A 19,763-nucleotide genomic window follows, 5' to 3' on the forward strand; every position below is an offset into this window, starting at 1 on the left:
TACGTTTTACTCAACATTTAGTTCTCAATGAACTTCTGGCACTCTCCCATGTTTGTATGTTGCCCCTCCCTCCCACCTATTTCTTGGACCATATTACCTCTCTTCCCATCCCCAGCCCCCCTCAAACCCAGAAAACCCCACCCGAAGGTAACCCCTTGCCCCTATTTTGTCCCTTCTTTGTGCTCATACTTACCCCCAGCTCATCACAGATTCCACCCCTACAGACATTAACTCACAGCCTTCCTCCACCCCCCGATTTCCAGTAAGCCACTTTTCCAGACTCTAGCTCTCTGAGGCAGTTAACTTATTTCATATCATTGAGGTCATATAGTATTTGTCCTTCAATGCCTGGGTTGCTTCACTCAACATAAGATTCTCAAGGTTCATCCATGTTATCACGTGCGATTGTAGTGTATTGGTTCTTACAGCTGAGTAGTATTCCATTGTGTGTATATACCACATTTTATTGATCCACTCATCTGCTGATGGACTTTTGGATTGATTCCAACTTTTGGCGATGGTGAACAATGCTGCTATGAACATTGGTGTACATATATCGGTTTGTGTCCTTGTTTTCAGATCTGATGGGTATATACCCAGCAGTGGTATTGCTGGGTCATATGGCAAATCTATGGATAATTTTTTGAGAAACTGCCAAACTGTCCTCCATAATGGTTGGATCCTTCTGCATTCCCACCAGCAATGGATGAGTGTTCCCCTTTCTTCACATCCTCTCCAGCATTTGTATTCTACTGTTTTTTTCATGGCTGCCAATCTTATGGGAGTAAGATGGTATCTCATTGTAGTTTTGATTTGCATTTCCCTGATAGCTAGGGATTTGGAGCATTTTTTCATGTGCTTTTTAGCCATTTGTATTTCTTCTTTGGAGAAGTGTCTGTTTAAATCTTTTTCCCATTTTTTAAATGGGTTGTTTATCTTTTTGTTTTTGAGATCTATGAGTTCTTTATATATGCAAGTTATAAGTCTCTTATCAGATATATGGTTGCCAAATATTTTCTCCCATTGTGTGGGTTCCCTTTTTACTTTCTTGACAAACTCCTTTGAGGTGCAGAAGGCTTTAATTTTGAGGTAGTCCCATTTATCTATTTGTTCTTTTGCTGCTCGTGCTTTTGGTGTGATATTCATGAAGCCATTTCCTATTACAAGGTCCTGTAGATGTTTCCCTACACTGCTTTGCAAGGTCTTTATGGTCTTGGCTCTTATATTTAGGTCTTTGATCCATCTTGAGTTGATCTTTGTATAAGGTGTGAGATGGTAATCCTCTTTCATTCTTCTACATATAGCTATCCAGTTCTCCAGGCACCATTTGTTGAATCGGCCATTCTCTCCCAGTTGAGAGGGTTTGGTGGCTCTATCGAATATTATATGGCTATATACATGAGGTTCTATATCTGAACTTTCAATTCGATTCCATTGGTCTGTGTGTCTCTCCTTATGCCAGTACCATGCTGTTTTCACTACTGTAGCTTTGTAGTATGTTTTGAAGTCAGGAAGTGTGATTCCTCCTATTTCGTTTTTCTTTTTCAATATGTCTTTGGCTATTCGGGGCCTCTTTTTATTCCAAATAAATTTCATAGTTAGTTTTTCTAGTTCCTTAAAGAAGGCTGTGTTGAATTTTATTGGGATTGCATTGAATGTGTAGATCAGTTTTGGTAGGATAGACATCTTAATAATATTCAGTCTTCCTATCCATGAACAGGGAATATTCTTCCATTTATTTAGGTCTTCTTTGATTTCCTTGAACAATCTTGTATAGTTCTCGATGTATAAGTTTTTTACCTCTTTAGTTAAATTTATTCCTAAGTATTTGATTTTTTAATTTACTATTGTGAATGGTATTTGTTTCTTGATTTCCTCCTGATCTTGCTCATTATTGGTGTATAGAAATGCTACTGATTTTTGCGCATTGATCTTATAACCTGTGACTTTGCTAAACTCATTTATGAGTTCTAGGAGCTTTGTTGTAGATCTCTCAGGGTTTTCTATATATAGGATCATGTCATCTGCAAATAATGAAATTTTGACTTCTTCCCTTCCAATCTGAATGCCTTTTATATCTGGTTCTTGTCTCAGTGCTCGAGCCAGTACTTCCAAGACAATGTTAAATAGGAGCGGAGACAATGGGCATCCTTGTCTTGTTCCTGATTTTAGAGGGAAGGATTTCAGGATTTCGCCATTGTAAACAATGTTGGCTTTAGGTTTTTCATATATACTCTTTATCATGTTCAAAAAGTTTCCTTGTATTCCGATCTTTTGGAGTGTTTTTATCAGGAAGGGGTGCTGTATTTTGTCAAATGCCTTTTCTGCATCTATAGATATAATCATGTGATTTTTTTCTCTCAATCTGTTTATATGGTGTATTACATTGATTGATTTTCTTATGTTGAACCATCCTTGCATACCTGGAATAAATCCCACTTGGTCATGGTGTATAATTCGATTAATGTGTTGTTGAATACGATTAGCAAGTATTTTGTTAAGTATTTTTGCGTCTAGGTTCATTAGAGAAATTGGTCTGTAATTTTCCTTTCTTGTGGTGTCTTTGTTTGGCTTTGGTACTAGGGTAATGTTGGCATCATAGAAGGAATTAGGCAGTGTTCCTTCTGTTTCGATTTTTTGGAATAGTTTCAACAGGATTGGTGTTAGTTCTTTCCGGGATGTTTTGTAGAATTCACCTGTGAAGCCGTCTGGCCCTGGGCTCTTCTTTGTTGGGAGATTTTTAATGAATGATTCTATCTCTTTGCTTGTGATTGGTTTGTTAAGATCATCAATTTCTTCTTTCGTCAGTATGGGCTGCTTATGTATTTCTAGGAATTTGTCCATTTCCTCTAAATTGTCATTTTTGTTGGAATATAGTTTTTCAAAGTATCCTCTTATGATAGTCTTTATTTCTGTGGGGTCAGTGGTGATTTCACCTTTCTCATTTCTTATTTTGTGTATTTGCATCTTTTCTCTTTTTTTCTTTGTTAGTCTCACTAAAGGTTTGTCAATTTTGTTGATCTTCTCAAAAAACCAGCTCTTGGTCTTGTTTATTTTTTCAAGTGCTTTCTTATTTTCTATTTCATTTAGTTCTGCTCTTATCTTTGTTATTTCCTTCCTTCTTCTTCCTGTTGGGTTACTTTGTTGTTGTTTTTCTAATTCCTTCAAATGTGCAGCTAATTCTTCAATTTCTGCTCTTTCTTCTTTTTTGATATATGAATTTATGGCTATAAATTTCCCTCTCAGTACCGCTTTTGCTGCATCCCATAAATTTTGGTATGTTGTGTTATCATTATCATTTGTTTCAAGGTAGTCATTGATTTCTTTTGAGATTTCCTCTTTGACCCACTGTTTTTCTAAGAGTGTGCTGTTTAATTTCCAAATTGTCGTGTGAAGTCTGGGTCTCTGTCCCTTGCAAATTTCCAGCTTGACTCCACTGTGGTCAGAGATATTGTTTTGTATGATTTCGATCTTTCTGAATTCATTAAGCCTTTCTTTGTGGCCTAGCATATGGTCAATCTTGGAGAATGTTCCATGTGCGTTTGAGAAAAATGTATATCCTGCTGTGTTTGGGTGTAATGATCTATATATGTCTATTAGATCCAGCTCTTCTAATATACTGTTCAAATGTTTTGTTTCTTTAGTGATTCTCTTTTGAGATGTTCTGTCCAGAGTTGATAGTGGTGTATTAAAATCCCCCACTATAATTGTAGATGCATCTATTCTTTCACTTAGTTTTTCCAGTGTTTGCCTCACATATTTAGAGGCGCCCTTGTTAGGAGCATAAATATTTATGATTGTTCGATCTTCTTGACAAATTGTCCCTTTCACTAAAATATAGTATCCTTCTTTGTCTCTCACAATTGTTTCGCATTTAAAGTCTATTTTGTCTGATATTAATATAGCTACTCCTGCCTTTTTTTGGTTGTTGTTTGCTTGTATGATTGTTTTCCAGCCATTCACTTTCAACCTCCATGAGTCTCTGGGTCTAAGATGTGTCTCTTGTAGGCAGCATATAGATGGGTCGTATTTCCTTATCCAGTGTCCCAGTCTGAATCTTTTGATAGGTGAGTTTAATCCGTTGACATTCAGTGTTATTACGTTTAGAGAGTTATTTATGGTAGCCATATTTTGGTTGGATTTGTGTTTGTTATATTTTGTTTGTATTATTTTATTTTCCCCTTCTATTTTTGTCTTTCTTGTTGCTTTTACACTCTCCTCCATCTCTGACTGTCCTGTTTTTTCCTTTCTTCCTGCAGAATTCCCTTAAGAATCTCTTGAAGGGGAGGTTTCTTGTTGATATACTCTTTCAGTTTCTGTTTATCTGTGAATATTTTGAACTCTCCATCATTTTTGAATGCTAGTTTAGCTGGATAGAGTATTCTTGGTTGGAAATTTTTTTCCTTTAGTACCTTGACTATATCATACCACTGCCTTCTTGCCTCCATCGTTTCAGATGAGAAATCAGCACTTAATCTTATGGAGTTTCCCTTGTATGTGATGGTTTTCTTTTCTCTTGCTGCTTTTAGAATTTTTTCTTTGTCTTGAGCATTGGATAATTTGACAAGTATATGTCTTGGGGTGGGCCTGTTGGGGTTTATGACCAGTGGAGTGCGCTGTGCTTCTTGGATATGTACATCTGTCTCTTTCAGTAGATTTGGGAAGTTTTCATTCATTATTTCCTGCAACACTCCTTCTGACCCCTTTCCCTTCTCTTCTCCTTCTGGAATGCCTATAATACGTATGTTTGAGCGTTTTGCGTTATCATTCAGGTCCCTAAGTCCTATCTGGATTTTTTCTACCTTTTTATTGACCACTTCTACTATCTGTTTGATTTCCAATGCACTGTCTTCCACATCACTAATTCTCTGCTCTGCCTCTTCTAGTCTGCTGATATTTGCTGCAAGTGTATTTTTGATTTCTTGAATTGTGGTGTTCATTTCCATCATATCTGTTATTTTTTTGCGCATGTCTTCAATTTCCCCTCCAAGTGTTGTCTTCACGCTGTTAACCTCTTTCATTACTTCATCAAATTTGTCGGTGATAAATGTTCTGAGATCTTTCATTGCTTGTGCGAAGTCCTGCCCCCCTTCCTGATTTTCAGTTTGTTGATTGGATTCAGCCATGTTTTCCTGATTACTGGTTTGGTTTGTAGATTTTTGTTGCTGTCTTGTCAACATTTTTTCTTGACGGGTTTAATCAGTTCCTTAGCTTCTTTGTCTAGTCTTGGAGATTAATTAGCTGTTGTTTTTGCGTAAGTGTTATATCTTCTCTTTGTCACTTTGTTCTTCTTATTCCAATTTCTTATTGCTAGTTAAGCTCACTTTAAAGGAAAGTATTAGTGCTGGGGAAAGTCAATTGTGTAAGGAAGGAAAAAGTGTAAAGTAGTATTGGTGATATATGTTTACAAAGCAACAATATGAGTTCTGGGAGGATGGAGGTTAGATCATGTAAATTGTGTAGAGTTATAGTAGTAGGAAAGTACCTATAATGAGGTAGACAACTGAATATGGGAGGAATGTGGTACGTACTAAGAGGCTATTGTTTTCGTGAGAGAGGGAAAGAGAAAAGAAAGGTAATAGTTTCAGGGACGAATACCAGATGGAAAACTAAACAAAGGTATTAGAAATTAAGAGTTAGACACTTTGTGGATCAAAGAAAGGGAGATGGAATATAGGAGAGATAGCAGATGGTGGAGGATATCAAGTTGTAGGGGAAAGGGGATAGTGTAGATAGGCTAAATCTATTCACAGAGAAATGAGGCAGTGGAGGGTGAGGAAACCCAGAAAATGTGAGGTATTTCCTGTAGGACCTATTGTATTGTTAAGGTAAAATAGTATAAGAAGAATATTGGGGACAAGAAAGAGAGGATTGAAAAAAAAAAAAAAGAACAACAAGAACAACAACAACAAAAAAAAAAAAAAAACAAAAAACCCAAAGAACAGAAACCCCGCCGCCAGGCTCGGCTGGGCTCAGCTGAGCTCGGCTTTCCCGCCCGCCGCCCGGTGCGGCGCAGCGCAGCTCGGCTCTCCCGCTCGCGGCGCGGCGCGGCTGGGCTTGGCTGAGCTCAGCCGGGCTCCGCCCCCCCCGCCCGCCGCGGCTCAGCCGGGCTCGGCCGGACTCGGCTACCCTGGCCGCCGCCCGCCGGGGCTCCGCGCGGTGCTAGCTGCCTCGGCTCCGCCTACCCAAGGAGGGAATCCTCCACACGTAGCTGGGATCTCCGTGTATATTTCACAGATGGATCCTCTCTGTTACCGTCCCTCCAAATCGATGTCCAGACACCTCCGGACCAGGAAAAATCCCGAAACAGCCGGTCCCAAAGAGTCTCCGACGCCTCCCAGCCGATTCCCCCCAGGAGCTAGTAACCGGGAAGTTCACTCAGCCGCCATCTTGCCTCCCCCTCCTGAAAAGTCCCAATTTATATCTTATAGACCAGTCCTTTCTGTTACCTTCCCACCAAATCGATGTCCAGACACTTCCTGCCCTGAAAAAATCCTGAAAAAGCCTGGTCCCGGAGAACCTCCAGCGGTGCCCAGCTGCCTCTTCCCAGGAGAGACGGCAAGGCAAGCTCACTCAGCCACCATCTTGCCGGAAGTGACCACCAGTTCGGAAAGAATATTTTAAAAAAAGGAGAAATTAAGACATTTCCAGATAAAAAAGACAAATAGCATGTGTGGCTTCTTTCACTCAGCATACTTATTTTGATATTTAGGTTGTTTCATGTATCAATTGTTCACCTACTTTATAAAAAAATTATTGTGGTAACATACACACAACATGAAACATCCCATTTTAACCACTTCCATGTGTACAATCTGGTGATAACAATTACATTCACAGTATTGTGCTCTCATCACCTCCCATTCATTATAAAAAGTCTTACATGACACAAAACAGAAACTTTGTACCCATTAAGCAATAACTTTCCATTCTTCCCCTCCCTGTCCCTGTAACCTGTAATATACCTTCTATCTCTATGAATTTGAATATTCTAGGTATTTCATGTAAGTGGAATCATACAGTTTTTTCCTTTTGTTTCTGGTTTATTTCAGTCAACATGATGTCTTCAAGGTTCATCTATGTTGTAGCATGTGTCAGGATTTCATTCTTTTTATGGCTGAACAATATTCATTCATTTTTATTGTTCAGTAGTATTATCACAATTTGTTTATCTAATCACTTGTTGGTAGACATTTTAAACTTTGGGCTATTAAAATAAATCTGGAATGAACATCCATATTATAAATGTTTGTATGAACATACGCTTTTGTTTCTCTTGGGTAAATATGTTGGAGTGCAGTAAATGGATTATATGATAGCTGTATGCTTGAGTTTTAAGAAACTACCAACCTATATTCCAAAGTAATTGTGATATTTCACATTCCTACCTGGTGTATGAGATTTCCAGTTGCATACATTCTTGCCAACACTAGATATTGTTAGACATATAAATTTAATTTTAGCCATTCTAATGGGTATATAGTTGTTTCTCATAATCTGCATTTCCCTAATACTAGTGATAATGAGCATCTTTTTTTCTTAGGATCTAGGACTGGGGATTGAACCCTGGACCTCGTATGTGGGGAGCTGGTGTTCTACCACTGAGCCACATCAGCTCTTTTGAGTTGGTTATTTTTGTTTTGCTTTGCTTGTCTTTTTAAAATTTTTTTTATTTTAGGAGGCACTGGGGACCGAACCCAGGACCTCCCATGTAGAAAGTGGGTGCTCAACCACTTGAGCCACATCTACTCCTGAGCATCTTTTATGTGCATAGCTTGTCTCTGTTTATCTTCTTTCAAGTCTCTGTTCAAATCTTTCTCCCCATTTAAAAAAATTGGATTATTTTCATATGAGTTCTTCTAGAAGTTATATGGTTTTAGGTTTACATATAGGTTTGTGATCCATTTTGAGTCAACTTTTATATGTGACCTGAGATTTGGATGAAAGCTAAATTTTTTTGCATGTAAATATTCAATTGTTCCAGCAATGTTTTTTGGAAAAGGCTATCCTTTCTCCACTGAATTGACTTTGCACCTTTGTGGAAAAATCAATTGTCCATGTATGTTTTGTTCTCTTGATTCTATAACTGTATCTATTTAGCTATCTTGACATTGGTATCACATTGTCTTGATTCCTATGGCTTTACAATAGTCCTGAGATACCATAGGGTTAGTCCCTCAACTTTTCCCTTCTTTTTAAAAATTGTTGGCTATTTTAGACCCTTTGTATTTCCATATGAATTTTAGATCAGTTTGTCAGTTCCTGCAAAGTTGAGAAATTTTGATTGGATTGCATTGTATTGATGGATCAATTTGAAGAGCATAGACATCTTTGCATATCGAGCCTTCCAGTACACACACGGCTTATTCATTATTTACATTTCTTATTAAGCAGTTTTATTGAGATATAGTCACATACCATGTGATCTATCCAAAGTGTATAATCAATGTTTTTTTTTTAGCTGTTAAAAAGACCTTTATTGTAAAATTGTAAAATAAATAGAAAAATAGATTGAGAGAAATTACAAATTTTAAAAGAGAGTGCAAGGCCTGGTTAGATTTAATATAACCAATTACAAGAAATAGATAGTATAGCAACAAACATTTATAAATGTAAATAACAATTCTAATATAATAGAGATTAATGATAACATAATTCTAATTTTTATATTATAGCTCTAACTATTGGACATAATCTCTATGAATGAAATAAATTATGGTTTGGTTATTTAGTTTCCATTTAGGTCATAATTCTTTCTGGATAATCAAATTCCTATTTGGGAATTCTTCACATCTTATTGGAATGAATTACAGCAGATAACAATATGCCAACTCATAATTTTGAGAGGCAGAAAAACTCAAAATCTTTTCCAACAATCATTATTGAACCAGATGGACTATTTTATTTAACTAGCATGCATAGGAAAGAGTTGAAGAAATATGAAGTATCCAAAAAGGTTTTACTTGCAAATAGTAACCAAAAAAAGAGCGGGAGTAGACTAGATAAATGTAAAATAACAATATTATAATATATGAACAATAATTACTAAGTGCAACTAGCAAATTGTTCCTGTGATCAGTATTCTGTAAGTTTTTTCATACAAAATAAACACTTGCTTTTAATTGAGGAGGACTAGAGAAGAGATACATTTTAAATATATTTGTCTCAGCTATGTTTTGTGGTTTTGGGTGTATAAGTCTTCAATGCTTTTTGTCATATTTACCTCTGAGTACGTTTTATTGCTAATACTATTACAAATGGTATTGCATTTAAATTTTCAATTTCTGATAATAGAATATAGAAATACAATAGATTTTTGTATAATGATATGGCATACTTTCTAAATTCACTTACTAGTTCTAGGAGCTTTTTTGAAGGCTCAGCAGATTTTCTATTAATACTCTGACTCTCAGGTCATCTGTGAATTAAGATAGTTTGACTTCCTTTCCAATGTTACGTATTTTCTCTTGTTGGACTGGCTAGAACCTCCAGTACAATTTTGATTAAAAAGTGATAATAGTGGATATCCTTGCCTTGTTCTTGATCTTAAAGGGAAAGAATTTACTCTTTTGCAATTTTGAGTAAGTTAGCATATTAGCAGTATGTGTTTCATAGATGTCTTTTTATCAAAGACAAATTGAGGAAGTTCCCTTCTATTCTTAATGTGCGGAGAGCTTTAATCAGGAATCAATGTTGGCTTTTGCCAAATATTTTTTCTGCCTCTGTTAAGATAATTATTGAGGTTTTCTTTTCCAGTTTGTTAATATGGTGAATTGCATTGATTGATTTTAAACTGTTAAATCAACATTACATTTCTATGATAAACTCTAGTTGGCCATGCTATATTCTCTTTTTGTACGCTGTTCAATTTGATTTGGTAAAATTTTTAGGAATTTTAACATCTATATTCATTGAATCTGTATTTTATTTATTTTTAAAATAAGGTCTTGGTTTGGTTTTGGTTAATGCTATTCTCAAAATGAGTTGGAAAACAATCCTTCCACTTCAATATTAGGGAAGTATTTGCATAAAATTGATATTATTTCCTCTTTAAATATCTTTTTTAGAATTCACTAGTAAAGCCATCTGGTCCTAAACTTTCTTTGTGAGTTTTTTTAATCAACAAATTCAATTTTTCTGCTAGATGTAGGTAATCTATTTCTTCTGAATGAATTTAGGTAATTTGTGTTTTTCAAGGAATTTATCAATTTTATCTAAATGTTCAAACTTACTGGCATTCACTTATTCATAACATTGGTTTATTGTACTTTTAATTTATGTAGAATTTTTAATTATATCACATCTCTTGTACTGATATTGGCAATTTGTGTTCTCTCTCTCTTTCTCTCTCTTTCTTACCTGATCAGGTTGATAAGACAGGCTTTCTCCATCTTGACATTATTGACATTTTGAACAGGATTAAATCTTTGTTGTACATCAGAGGATGTTTAGCAGTGCTTCTGGCCTCTATCCACTAGGTGCCAGTAGCATCCTGAATTATTATAATCAATACTGTCTCCAGACCTTGACAAATGTTCCTTGGAGGGCAAAATCATGTCCATATGAGAACTACCAGAATAGAGGTTTATTAATTTTATTAATCTTTGCAAAAATATCAATTTTTAGTTTATGGATTCAGATCATTGTTATTGTCTTCTGCTTACTCTGTTTATTCTTTTCTCTAACTTTCTGAGTACATAGAATACAGTTATAACTTTTCTCATATCCTTGTCTGCTAATTCTAACATCTGTGCCAGTTCTGAGTTGTTTTGATAGATTGGCTTTTCTCTCTCTTTTTTAAAATATTTATTTTTCATTTATTTCTCCCCCACCTGCTCCCATTCCCCCTGTTGTCTGCTCTCTGTGTCCATTTGCTGTGTGTTCTTCTGTGTCTGCTTGCATTCTCGGCGGCACCGAGACTCTGTGTTTCTTTCTGTTATGTCATCTTACTGCGTCAACTCTCTGTGTATGTGGCGCCACTCCTGGGCAGGCTGTGCTTTTTTTGCATGGGGCAGCTCTCCTTGAGGGGTGCACTCCTTGCACGTGGAGCTCCCCTATGTGGGGGACACCCCTGAGTGACACAGCACTCCTTGCATGCATCAGCACTGCACATGGGTCAGCTCGCCACATGGGCCAGGAAGCCCTGGGTTCGAACCCTGGACCTCCTATATGGTAGGCAGATGCTCCATCAGTTGAGCCACATCCACTTTCCTTATGTCTTCTTATTTTCTCTCCTCTGTGTCTCTTGTTGTGTCACCTTGCTGTGCCAGCTCTCTGCGTTGGCCGGCACTCCAGCATGAGGGCAGCTGTCCTGCATGGGGCCCAATTCCCACCCAGGGAGACACTTCTGTTCTGGGCCACATTCCCATATGGGCCAGCACTCTGTTTGGGCCAGCTCGCCACGTGGGCCTGCTTGCCCTCACCAGGAGACCCTGGGCATTGAATCCTGGACCTCCTGTATGGTAGACGGGAGCCCAATTGATTGAACCACATTCATTTCCCTGACTTTTCTCTTCATTTTGGGTCATATTTACTGTTTCTTTGCTTGCCCAGTAAATTTTGCCTTGATGCCAGGCATTGTGAATTTTACCTTATTTCTCCTGGATATATCTGCATTCCTATAAATAATCTTGAGCTTTTTCTGGGATGTAGTTCAGTTACATGGAAATAGTTTTTTTTTTTGTTTATTTACTGGGAGCCGGAGATTGAACCCAGGACCTCATATATGGGAAGCCAGCACTCATCCACTGAGCCACATCAGTTCCTCAGAGTTGGTTTTATCCTTTGTTTTGCTGGCTGTTTTTTTTCTTTTTTCAGGAGGCACATGGGTAACAAACCAGGACCTCCCATGTGGGAGGGGGGAGCTCACCCAATTGAGTTATACCCGCTCCCCTGGTGGTTTTCCTTTTTAAGATTTATTAACGAGGATCATAGCAGCACTTAATCTGGGGCTAATTATTTCCCCCTGTGGAAGCAAGATTCTTTTGTGTGCTCCACCTAGAGCCCCTTGAATCTCATACAAAATGTTTAGAGAGTTAAAAATGACAATTTTTTTTTATCTCACTTTATAATACTTGTAAAACTTTGATCCCAAACCATTCAAGGGCAGTATGAGAAAGGAAAGCATTAGAATAATCTCACTTATGAACATAGATATGCAAAAATTTTAAATCTAGAAACATACGTTTAAAAATTTAAAATCTGATCATGTCATTGTGCTCAGATTCTTCAATGGGTTGTCATCACATTTGGAATAAAATCTAAATTTCTCATGGGTCCCAAGGCCCTACAAGATTTGTTCACTACTTGTTCCTCTGATGTTCTACTAGTCTTCCCTTCTCTCTCTTCTCTGGCTACACTGTCCCTCATACACATCTAGGTCCTTTACAACTCATGATTTTGTACTTGTTCTTTCTCCTACCCACATCCCACCACTGCCTAGATCTTCCTTTCATTCTCCCCTCTGCACTTCAGAATGGTGTAAAAATATGGATATTTTCTTTCCTAACTACAATGACATTATTCATGTCTGCAAAATTAACAATATTCTTTGGTGTCTTCTGATATCCAAAACTATAAACAGATGTCTGCAATTGTCTCAAAAATTATATTTATATTTGGTTTTCCTAAATCAGGATTCCCAAAAAAGTCTGGCTGTTTAGTGTTCTAAAGTTAAAAAAAATCTAGGGCAATCTTCCCTTACTTTTTTTTCATGTTATTTATTTGTTTCAGAAACTGGGCCAGTTTCTTGTAGAATGTCCCATGTTCTGGATTTGGCTGTTTTTTCTGGTGGTGTTATCTAACTTGTTTCTCTGTCCTTCCTTCCTATGTCCTGTAAATGGAAGTTAGCCCTACAGCTTGATTAGATTCAGGTTCAGCCATTGATCAGAATACTTCATAAATGGTGTTTTGTGCTTTGTATTGCATCACAAGAGAAGACACACAAATGTCTGATTTTTCATCCTTTATTGATGTTAGGATTGTTCATTTGTTTCAGTGGATGATAGCATTGTAAGTCCCCATTAATTTTTCATCTAATGGTTTTACCTATTGATGCTATTTGACTCAATCAAGTATTTCATTAGGGTGCAAAATGATGGTTTTAAAATTTGTTTTTTCCTTATTTGTTAGCTGGATATTTGATGTAAAAAAATTTTTTTTTCTTGTCAGCTAAAGCTAATTGGTTATCCTGAAATAAGAAAAAATTATAACTCTTTATACTTTAAATGCCAGTCTTCTTCAGAGGAAGAGGTTGATGCCTTCGTCTTTCCCACTTAGATGCCATAGGTTAGGGCTGTTTTTTTCCATTTTTTTTTTAATTGGAGAAGTTGTGAGCTTACAAAACATTCATGCATAATGTGCAGAATTCCCATACACCACCACTCCACTACCACTTTACATCGTGGAATATTTGTTACAGATTATGAAAGAACAGAATCAGACTATTACCACTAACTGTGGTGCACGGCATACACTTGGTGTATTTTTTCCTTACACCTGCTATTAACACTACATATTGGCATTATACATTTGTTACAGTTCTCAAGAAAACAGTCATGTCTGTACTGTTAACCACAGTCCATCTTCCACCATATGGTTCACTGTGTTATACAGTCCCATGCCTTGTATATTCTATTTAAAGTGAACACTCAGTGGCTCTCACTTTCATCACAGAGTTGTGCAGTAATTGCCCCAGTAAACCTTTGGACATTTTCCTTAGTCTGAAAGAAAAAAATTCATAATCCCCTATTATTGACCCTAATGTACCTTTTTTGACATTGATGCAAGAATATTACAGTATTGTGGTTAACTATGGTCCATAAGTTATATATATATATATTTTTTTAAAAAAAAGATTTATTTATTTATTTATTTCTCTCCCCTTCCCCTCACCCTGGTTGTCTGTTCTCTATGCTTATTTGCTGCATCTTCTTTGCTTCTGTTGTTGTCAGTGGCTTGAGAATCTGCGTTTCTTTTTGTTGCATCATCTTGTTTGTCAGCTCTCCCTGTGTGCGGCACCATTCCTGGGCAGGCTGCACTTTCTTTCGTGCTGGGCGACTCTCCTTACAGGGCGCACTCCTTGCGCGTGGGGCTCCCCTACGTGGGGGACACCCCTGGGCGGCACGGCACTCCTTGCGCACATCAGCACTGCACATGGGCCAGCTCCACATGGGTCAAGGAGGCCCGGGGTTTGAACCGCGGACCTGCCATGTGGTAGACGGACGCCCTAACCACTGGGCCGAGTCCACCGTCCATAAGTTATATTAATTGTATTTTTCCCATGCATCCTCTTTTCTTACCACATAGTAGTAGTGACATACATTTGTTCTAGTTCATCGAAGAACATCCTTCTATTTGTATTATTAACTACAAACCTCATCCACCTCTGGGTTCGCTATGTTATTCAGTCCTTAGATTATTCTCTAGCTGTCTTTCAATTGACATTTACATCCCTAGACTACCCCTTTCAGCCACAATTCCAGTTATAAACCAGCCATGTACGTTATACTAACTATAATGTGTTACCATCGACTCTATCCATTTCCACACTATTACAGTCAAGCTAACTGAAAATTCTACATATATTAAGCATCAGTATCCCTTCTCAGGCCTTGTCCTATCTCCTAGTAACCTCTATAGTTTAGGTTTTAACTCCATGTGCTCATTCTTCGTATTTAGTTCATTTTACTGGACCATACAATATTAGTCCTGTGGTGTCTGGATTATTTTACTCAATAATGTCCTCAAGTTTCATCCATGTTATCATGTGTGTCCCAATTTCATTTCTTCTTATAGCAGCATAGTATTCCATCATATGTATGTACCATATTTTGTTTATCCATTCATTGGTTGATGGACACTTGGGTTGTTTCCTTATTTTGGCAACCTGAATATTGCCACTATGAACATCGGTGAGCAAATGTCTGGTCATGTCACTGTTTTCAGTTCTGGATATATTCCTAGTAGAAGGATTGCTGGATCATATGGCAGTTCTATATTTAGCTTCCTGAGGAATGGCCAAACTGTCTTCCACAGTGGCTGCACCAATCTACATTCCCGCCAATGTGAAGGAGTGTTCCTATTTCTCCACATCCTCTCCAGCACCTGTTTTCTGTTTTTTGTTTTTAGTTTTGATAGTGGCCATTCTGCAAGGTGTGAGATACTGTCTCATTGTAGTTTTGATTTGCATTTACCTAATAACTAGTGACATTAAACATTTTTTCATGTGCTTTTTTGCCATTTGTATTTCCTCTTGGGAGAAATGTCTAAGTCTTTTGCCCTTTTAAAAATTGGATTCCTTCATTTTTTATTGTTGAGTTGTGTGATCTCTTTATATAGCCTGAAATCATCAAACCCATATTGGATATGTGGTTTCCAATTATTTTTTCCCATTGAGTGTTCTGCCTTTTCATCTTCTTGACAAAGTTCTTTGAGCATATTCGTGTTTAAGTTTGAGGAGGTCCCATTTATCCATTTTTTCTTTCATTGCTCGTACTATTGGTAAAAGGTTTAAGAAACCTCCACCTACCACCAGTTCTTGAAGATGCTTCCCTGATTTTCTTCTAGGAATTTTATGATTCTGGCTTTTTTATTTAGGTCTTTGATCCATTTTGAGTTAATTTTTGTAAAAGGAATGAGGTAAGGATCCTCTTTCTTTTGGATATGGATATCCAATTCTCCTAGCACCATTTGTTCAATAGACTATCTGCCCTAGCTGGGTGTGTTTGACAGCCTTGTCAAAAATCACTTAACCATAGATGTGAAGGTCTGTTTCTGAACCATCAATTTGGTTACATTGGTCTATATGTCTATCTCTATGCAGAACCATGATGTTTTCACCACTGTAGCTAAGGAATATGATTGAAAGTCTGGAAGTGAGAGTTTTCCAACTTTGCTCCTCCTTTTTAAGATGTTTCTGATTTTTTGGTGGCCCTTACCCTTCCAAATAAATTTGGTAATTGGGTTTTCCATTTCTTTAAAAAAAGGCTATTGGAGTTTTTATTGGGATTGCATTGAATTTATATATCATTTTGGGTAGAATTGACATCTAAAGGATATTTAGTCTTCTTATCCATAAACACAGAATGTTCTTCCATTTATTTAGGTCTTCTTTGATTTCTTTTAGCAATGCATTGTAGTTTTCTGAATATAAGTGCTTAACGTCCTTGCTTAAGTTTATTCCTAAATATTTGATTCTTTTTGTCGCTATTGTGTTTTTTTTCCTCCCTGACTTCATCCTCAGATTGGTCATTACTAGTGGACAGCAACACTACTGATTTTTCTGTATTACTCTTGTACCCTGTCACTCCGCTGAATTTATTATCTCTAGTAGCTTTGTTGTGGATTTTCTGGGATTTTCTAGGTATAGGATCATATCATCTGTGAATAGTGAAATTTTACTTCTTCCTTTCCAATTTGGACACCTTTTTCTTTTTCTAGCCTGATTAATCTAGCTAGAACTTCTAGCATGATACTGAACAATAGTGGTGACAGTGGGCATCCTTGTCTTTTTCCCAATCTCAATGGGAAATCTTTCAATCTCTCACCACTTAGTACAATAATAATGTGGGTTTTCCGTATATGCCCTCTATCATGTTGAGAAAGTTTCCTTTAATTCATATTTTTTTTGGAGTGTTTTTATCAGGAGAGGATGCTGTATTTTGTAAAATGCCTTTTCTGCATCAATTGAGAGGATCATGTGATTTTCTTTTTTGATTTATTAATGTGATGTATTATGCTGATTGATTTTCTTGTGTTGAACCACCCTTGCTTGCCTGAGATAAAACCCCTTGATCATGAAGAACAATTCTTTTTTTAAAAAAAGATTTAGTTTTTATTTATTTCTCACCCCTTCCCCCCCCTCCCAGTTGTCTGCTCTCTGTGTCCGCTTGCTGTGTGTTCTTCTGTGACCACTTCTATACTTATCAGTGGCACCAGGAATCTGTGTTTCTTTTTGTTGCCTCATCTTGCTGTGTCAGCTCTCTGTGTGTGCAGTGCCATTCTTGGGCAGGCTGCACTTTCTTTTGTGCTGGGCGGCTCTCCTTACGGGGCACACTTCTTGTGCATGGGGTTCCCCTAAGTGGGGAACACCCCTACATGGCAGGGCACTCCTTGCACGCATCAGCACTGCATGGGCCAGCTCCACATGGGTCAAGGAGGCCTGGGGTTTGAACTGTGGACCTCCCATGTGGTAGGTGGATGCCCTATCCATTGGGCCAAGTCCACTTCCCTACGAAGAACAATTCTTTAACCTGTTGTTGGATTTAATTAGCAAATATTTTGTTGAGGATTTTTACATAAATATTCATTAGGGAAATGGGTCTGTAAGTTTCTTTTTTCATAATATCTTTATTTGGCTTTGGTAGTAGTGTGATATTGGCTTCATAGGATGAGTTTGGTAGGGTCCCTTCCTGTTCAATTTTTTTTGGAAGAGTTTAAGTAAGTGAAGCCATCTGGTCTTAGTTTTTCATTTTGGGGAGTTGTTTGATGACTTTTTCAATCTTTTTGCTTGTGCTTGGTGTATTAAAGTCTTCTATTTCTTCTAGGATCAGTGTAGGTTGTTTATATGTTCCTAGGAATTTTTCCATTTCATCTGCCTTGTCAATTTGTTGATGTACTGTTGTCCATAGTATCCTCTTTTGAGCTCTTTTATTTCTATAGGGTCAGTAGTAATGTCCCTATATTCTTTTCTGGTTTAATTTATTTGCATCTTTTCTCTTTTGTTTGTCAGTCTAGCTAAGGGTTTGTCAATTTTGTTGATCTTCTTGAAGAACCAACTTTTCGTTTTGCTAGTTCTATTTTTTTTTCTCAATTTTATTTATTTCTGCTCTGATCTTTGTTATTTCATTCCTTCTGTTTGTTTTGGGCATAGTTTGCTGTTCTTTTTGTAGTTTTTCCAGCTGTGTATTTAGTTCATTGATATTAACTCTTTCCTCTTTTTCAGTGTAAGCATTGAGGGCTATAAATTTCCCTCTCAACATTGCTTTTGCTGCATCCCATAGATCTGATATTTTGTGTTCTCATTTTATTTATTATTTATTGATTTCTCTCGCAATTTCTTCTTTGAGCCACTGATTATTTAAGAGTGTGTTGTTTAATCTCCATATATTTGTGAATTTTCTCTTTTTTCTGCCTGTTGATTTCCAGAATAATTCCATTGTCATCAGAGAAAGTGCTTTGCATAATTTCAATCTTTTAAAATTTATTGACATATGGTCTATCCTGGAGAAAGATCCATGAGCACTTGAGAACAATGTATATCCTGCTGTTTGGGGGTGCAATGTTCTGCATATGTCTATTAGGTTTAGCTCACTTATTATATTATTCAAACTCTAAGTTTCTTTACTGATCTTCTTCTGAGATGATTTATCCAATGATGAGAGTGGTGCATTGAAATCTCCCACCATTGTTGTAGATGCATCTATTCCTCCCTTCAGTTTAGTGTTTGGCTCATGTAATTTAAAGCATTCTGGTTAGGTGCATATACATTTTTTAAATTTTTAATTTTTTTTACATTTTTGATCGTTATTTCCTCCTGGTGAGTTGCCCACATAATGACCTTCCTGGTCTCTAACAACAGCTTTGCTTTTTAAAAAATAATTAATTTTTTTAAAAAGAAGCTTTAGCTTACTTAAGTGTTACATAAACATATAAGGGATTTCCTTATGCCCCACTGTGAACATTGGTGTGCATATATCTGTTCATAGTGGAGCATAAGGGAATGCCTTATATTTTTCATACTTTCAATTCTTCTGGGTATATAACCAGCTATAGTTAGCTTTCTGAGGAACCATCAATCTGTCCTCCACAATGGCTGCACCATTCTGTATTCCCACCAGCAGTGGATAAGTGTTTCCTTTCCTCCACATCCTCTCCAACATTTGTAGTCCTCTGTTTTTTTAATAGCCACCAGTTTAATGGGTATAAGATGATGTTTGATTTGCATTTCCCTAATAACTAGTGATGTTGAGCATCTTTTCATGTGCTTTTTAGCTATTTGTATTTCTTCTTTGGAGAAGTGTCTATTCAAATAACTTGCCCATTTTAAAAAAATGGGTTGTTTGTCTTTTTATTTTCAAGGTGTAGGATTTCTTTATATATGCTGGTTATTAGGCCTTCATCACATAGGTGGTTACCAAATTATATTTTCTCCCAGGGCTGGATCTCTTTTGTCCTGGTTCCTGGGGCAAACAATGGTGTAGCCCCACCCAGCCTGGAAAGGCTCATGGGACAAAGCAGACCAAATTAGTGGGCCAAAAGCGGAGTCAGCCTTCAGCTGTGTCCCTCTCTGTCCCCTTTCCTGAAGAAGTGGATTCCTGGGCCTCCCTTGTCTGTAGCTGCTGGCACAGAGAACTGGGTATTCAAAAGTGTATTTAGAGGAGGTTGCCAGCAGTAGCAGCTGCCACTTTTAACTCACAGCTTTGCCATTGTGATTCTTTTCCTTTGTCCTTCTCTACTCTTGGAGTTGTGCAGACTTCCCCTGGTTCCTAAACCCTAGAAGACTTTTTTCCAGGCCATTCCTGCCTATAATCTAGCTGTTTTTTTTGGGAGAGAAGAGAGTCCCATGTCTTTCTAGTCCACTATCTTCCCAGAAGTCTCTTCCTTCACCCATTTTGATCTTTGGCTTTTACCTGTCATATCTCGTTTTCTCCCCTCTTTTTACACTTTTATTTACTTTTTCTGATATTATCTTCATTTCTAGACTCTCTTCCAAGCCTCTCCCTCCTGTATTTTCTTTTCAGGCTTTAGTACTTCCTTTAGTA

The sequence above is a fragment of the Dasypus novemcinctus genome, chromosome 25, assembly GCF_030445035.2.
Source record: "Dasypus novemcinctus isolate mDasNov1 chromosome 25, mDasNov1.1.hap2, whole genome shotgun sequence".
Taxonomy (NCBI): Eukaryota; Metazoa; Chordata; class Mammalia; order Cingulata; family Dasypodidae; genus Dasypus; species Dasypus novemcinctus.